Source organism: Aedes albopictus, chromosome 3 (assembly GCF_035046485.1).
Source record: "Aedes albopictus strain Foshan chromosome 3, AalbF5, whole genome shotgun sequence".
Classification (NCBI taxonomy): Eukaryota; Metazoa; Arthropoda; class Insecta; order Diptera; family Culicidae; genus Aedes; species Aedes albopictus.
The window spans coordinates 94,566,945-94,572,956 of record NC_085138.1 but is presented as its reverse complement, the minus strand read 5'-3'; positions in this window follow the sequence as shown (position 1 = coordinate 94,572,956).

The following is a 6,012-nucleotide window of genomic DNA, read 5'->3' as shown; positions in this document are numbered from 1 at the left end:
TCCCGGTCGGTCCAGGATCTTTTCGTAAAGGAAATTTCCTTGACTTCCTTGGGCATAGAGTATCTTCGTGCCTGCCACACGATATACACATGCAAAATGGTCATTGGCAGAGGAAGCTCTCAGTTAATAACTGTGGAAGTGCTCATAGAACACTAAGCTGAGAAGCAGGCTTTGTCCCAGTGAGGACGTTACGCCAAGAAGAGGAGAAGAGGAGAGGAATGCGAAGATTCCCTGCCCGCGAATAACTGGTCGAGAAGCATGCCGACCCTGAGGTGTTGTTTCAGGGAGTCTTAGGAAGGCTCCCCTCTTGAGCTAGTCGGCAGTTACAAATTGTATACGCAGAATTGAAAAGTGAATTACGAATTATATTATTTAATTGCCAAATTCAAACTTAATTTCCTATTAGAGTTACAGATCATTCTATATTACCCTATGGGTCATTCCATATGAAGTGACCGAGAAAATGTGAAAACTTGCAACCGACCATCACGGATTTGAACCAAATTTGGTTGAAACATTTGTTTAGATGGAAAAAGAAAAAATCCAAATTTTGGTGCCGATCGGATCACCCCTCGGCCCGTGGCAGCACCCCTCGTTTTGGCCGATATGAAAATTATCCTCTCTTTCTTTTATTTTTATCATTGAAACGATTGCACCTACACATTTTCGACCTTCGGCTTTTTTGAAGGAAATCGTTCAGGGAATTCAGAAAAAATATAATTTTTTTGGTACAGTGTTGCCAGATATCATATTTTTCAATTTTAAAACTAAAAATCGATTTTTCTCAAAAAACGTATATTTTGATTTTAAAAATTTTGATTCCATCGTGTTTATCAGCCGTTTTTCTATCGAAAAAGCTTAACTCCCCAAAGTAATTTGCGTCGTTCCTGAGATATAGCGTTTTTAAGAAAAAATATTCATTTTTTTTCATATAAAGTATCATATAAAATCAGGTGCAGTTTATGAATTTCGCAAAAAAAAAATTGTTCGATGCCATACAAAGACGTTTTGTGCTGATTTGAAAAATATCAAGTATAAAAAGGATTAAAAAAAATGTTACAGTGTTGCCAGTTCATCAATTATGAGTCTATCGTAATGGACTAGCATAACTTGTTGAACTAAAAAAATGTATCTGAGATTGAGATCATCAATTCTAAACAAATTTCATATATTTTAACATTATCTGAACAGAAGTGCTGCCAAATATGTAATATTTATTGTAGAAATCTTAATTTTACTAGAACATTAGTATAAAATCTAATTAACAAGCCAAAAGTATTTTTTTTATTTAGGTTTAGTACATTTGGCAACATCGACGTAAAATATATTCAGGAAAACATTTGATGAGTGTATTTATAAGCAACAGTGCTGAAAATGTAATTTCGATATAACTACATTCAATGACCCACAGCTAATTTCAGAAGCTGAACCTGATAATATGGAATTAGAGGTTCCATTTCCCGACCATTTTGGTTGTCCCGGGATTCGGGATAAAATTTGTTGCTTGTCCCGGGAAATCCCGGGATCCCGGGAAATTTTTCAATCTGCTTAAAACACATTTTTGCGATCAGAAATATGTTATATGTATTCATCATATCAAATAAATAAATGGTTCACATCAAGTAACTGGTTTTATCAATTTGAATTCATTCTCTGAAAATACGACATCAAGAAGCAAATGTTTTTGATGATTTCATCGAAAAGTGAGGGTCGCTTTTTAGAACGGATATATCCGGAGTTCGATTTTAAGATTCGGGGTCAACTTACCATGTAGCTCAAAAAGTGACAACTCTTTCGCAATTACTTTCGAAAATTCAATCATTTCCGAATCAGTCTAAGACGGGTTGCCAAATTACTTTATAGCCGATTCCAGTTCTTCGCGCATGCTCGATGGTGTTATGCATACAAGACAATCCAGCATTCAACTCGGCAGCATCATTATCGGTCTGTCTTTGGCAGTCTCGCAACAATCGAACTCCCAGTTTCTTGATGAACTTAATCATTTGCGTTTTCGATGAGCTTTTCAGTTCTGCTGGCACTTGCGTTGACGACGGAAGACCTTGAAGGAACTTTAGCGCTGTTATTATTTCCTTTTGGCGCCGATTGTTGATTCTTTTCGTGGTTGCATGGAAGAGGTCGTTTCCAACATTGGAGTTACTTTTTGTAAGCTTCGAATACAAGAAACTCAAGCTGCCTTCCGTAGACAATAATATAGCATCTCGTCTTCCCAATGCTTCCGAAGCGAGTCTGATTGGCTGAAGAGCCTGATGATTTTTGTAGCTTCAAAATCATTGTCCATGTCCAACATAAGTCTAGAAAGGCCTATTTCGAAAAAAATCTCTTTGATGCTATCAAAACCGTAAATGAAGTGCTCCAGCATTGTTTCAGTCGAGTTTCAACGAGTTTTGATGTCCACACACAGTTGAAATGGTTTATGTAACATTTTCGTGATTTTTTGTTGAAGGCGATTTTTGAAAAAAAAATCACGACTCTTCGAATACGTTTCAGAGATTCTCCAAATTCAAATCAAAGCGAAAAATATGTGTAAGAAATGTGCGTCCCGGGAATCCCGGGATTTTCGGGACGGTGAAAAATGTTATCCCGGGATTCGGGAAATCCCGAATTTTTCAAGATCCCGGGATTTTTTGTCCCGGGATATCCCGGGTTGGAACCTCTATATGGAATATGATAAAATATAAAGTATGATATTAGATACTACGCATCGTCGCGCAACTGGTAGCTCAGACTTCAGTATTTTTAGTTTATATTCGAAGGTCCAACTCTTTATAAAAATCCCTGTAAAAATATCTTTTGATTGATTTTTACGGCAGTGTTGCCAAGTATGCTAGTATTTAGCGGAAACGCAAACAATAGGTGCGGGTATTGCGTTTACTCTTACTGGATTGCCGAATAATAGATCATGTCTTTTATTGTCCCAGGCAGAGAAGTGAAGAACAGTGTTGGGTATTGTGTTGTCTATTGATGTGATTGCATATGGTATGAGTTTTTGTTTGTTCTTCGTGGCGAAGAATGAACAAAAATTTCTGAGTGAAATGGATTAGTGGCGTTTGCTCCCTAGAGCCTACTTTTCTTAGGCTTTTTTTACATGGAAAAGAGATCGGTTGAACGCGAATGTTAATTACGATAAATCAAATCGATTGTTCGATCAATTATAGATGACTCCCAGATCGACAATGTATAGTATCATATTAAGGATCGGTATATTCGCCTCACTCCATTCATATTCACTCCTTTTTGCTGAATCGAATCGAGAAGATGCAGCAAACGGATTGTCGTGATCAAGCACGTAACCCCATCACCAGTGGAAAGCCATGCGCAAGTTGCTTGACATGGATATTCGTTGCCGTTCGTCGCAGTTTTGATGGCAAGCGAATGAATGAGTGGCGAATGGTGAAGAATGCTGGTGAGTGATCGAAGTGGCTGCTGTCGTCGCTGATAAGCAAACACACAAACTAAAGCGACAATCGTTCGCTGCGATTAACCATGGAGTAGCAATTATGAATTGTGTTGCCATCTATGCTCATACTCATGCAGTGTTGCCAAATGTGATCGTTATGTATAAAAACAGAAATCATTTGTTTTTATTTGGTGTTATCTATTTACGAAAGCTTTTGTGTAAATTAGATGTTTACAATAAAAATGACATGTGTGGCAACACTTCCATCTACAACATCGTTGAAATGAATAAAATGACAATTGAAATGCATTTCACAATAGATACATTTTATATTTTAACAATTTATCCTCATCTTTTCCAATAAACCAATTTTTTATTGCTAACTATCAAACTAACAATAACTGCCAATTATCGGGTCATTTTGTCAGATAGGACCATAAACAAGAAAACACAGACAAACAGACGTAACATTGGAAAAAAAATCCAACGACCACGGTTTTAACGATCTTTTTAAACCTTTATAGTTGTAGCTTTCACAACCAGAGGTGCGCACATCATTTTTCTAAGCGTTAGACGTTTCATCTAGTGTGAACTAGGCGATGGATTTTCGCGAAAATTTTTCTAGGTGTTACGTCTGTTTGTCTGTGAAGAAAAGGTCAACAGCAGGGTCGTTAGAGAAGATGTGTATTGTTTTTATCCTGTTCACACATCTTGCAACACACATGGTGCGCATTTTCAAAATAACCTGTACATTGTCAAACACTTGAAGGTTAGGTTTCATGGTATAATAAAAAAGGTAAACTGGCAACACTGTCACAATTTTTTTTAATCCTTTTTATACTCGATATTGTTCAAATCAGCACAAAACGTGATTATACGGCATCGAACAATGTTTTTTTACGGAATTTATAAACTGCACCTGATTTTATATGATACTTTATATGAAAAAAATGAATATTTTTTCTTAAAAACGCTATATCTCAGGAACGACGCAAATTACTTTGGGGAGTTAAGCTTTTTCGATAGAAAAACGTCTGATAAACACGATGGAATCAAAATTTTTAAAATCAAAATATACGTATTTTGAGAAAAATCGATTTTTAGATTTAAAATTGAAAAATATGATATCTGGCAACACTGTACCAAAAAAATAATATTTTTTCTGGATTCCCTGAACGGTTTCCTTTAAAAAAGCCGAAGGTCGAAAATGTGTAGGTGCAATCGTTTCAATGATAAAAATAAAAGAAAGAGAGGATAATTTTCATATCGGCCAAAACGAGGGGTGCTGCCACGGGCCGAGGGGTGATCCGATCGGCACCAAAATTTGGATTTTTTCTTTTTCCATCTAAACAAATGTTTCAGCCAAATTTGGTTCAAATCCGTGATGGTCGATTGCAAGCGGCCGGTCACTTGGCGTGGAATGACCCCTATATGAGCCCTAATTTGTACCGATATACAGGATTCGAATTGCCTAGTAAGGAGACCAATTGTGAGTACGAATTGTTGTTACATTATGCATCTATTCTTAAATAATAAATTTACAGCTTTGAGCTGATTCTACCGGGAACATTGGTGAGTCTGCTAAAAAGAACTCCGAAAGGTTATCTCCGTCCCAACAATTCATGAAGACACCAAATGGGGTACATAACAGCAAAAACGAAAAAGGATATATGCACATCTCTTTCTAGCTCAGAAACTTCAGGATTTTATTCTGATTCCAGAGTGGGGATGATTGAAAATGTAGTACATATGTATTGTACTGAGAGTTGATGTGTAGGTTGAAATCCTAGGATATAAAAACCGCTGCTGGACCCTTGATCGGAGAGTTGTTACGAAGTTTTTAGGGAGTTTTTTAGGTTAAGTTTTTAGGCAGTTGTTAGAAAGTTATCGAAGTGTTTAAGTTAGTAGGAAGTTTAAAGTGAAGTCATAGTGTGAAGACCAGGGAGTTTGTTTTTTTGTGAAAAAAGAAGAAAAAGAAGAGTAGAATTTAAGCACCCAGAAATCTGCCGTCGAACACCACAGCTAAGTATAAGATCCAATAAATAACTCATTTTAAGGAAATAATTAGGTTTCAGCACAATATCACATCCGATAAAATACGTATCTTAGGCAATCGCCTCGTTTTAGGGCGTTTGCACTATTTCGATTAAATTCACTTCACTATTCATAAAAAGAACAATTGGAATATAAAAGGTTCCAATTCCTCCCGGAGCTACTCTGAAAAGAATTCCACTTTAAGTTTAAAATGGAAACCTTTTCTTTTTATTTTGCGTTGGGCGCCAATTGCTAGAAATTACTTTCTTTGGGCCACCCTATTGTGGGCACCTACCGGCGCGGATGGAGTCACATCCCAGACGACATTTCCACCATCGGGTAGTTGACAAAAAACGGTGCGGACGTCAAGCTCACCGCGGATTCGCCGAGCCTTGAAGGTAGTTAGCTTGCTGAGCTCCAGGAGGATTTTCTCACGGCTTGCCTCGGCCTGACGGATGATAGAACGGCGTTTTCTAACCAGCTGGGGACCCGCCGGATAGCGGGCAACTTGACGGACTGGAATAATTTCTTCCACTCCTAGGTCGCGTTTTTCCATCAAG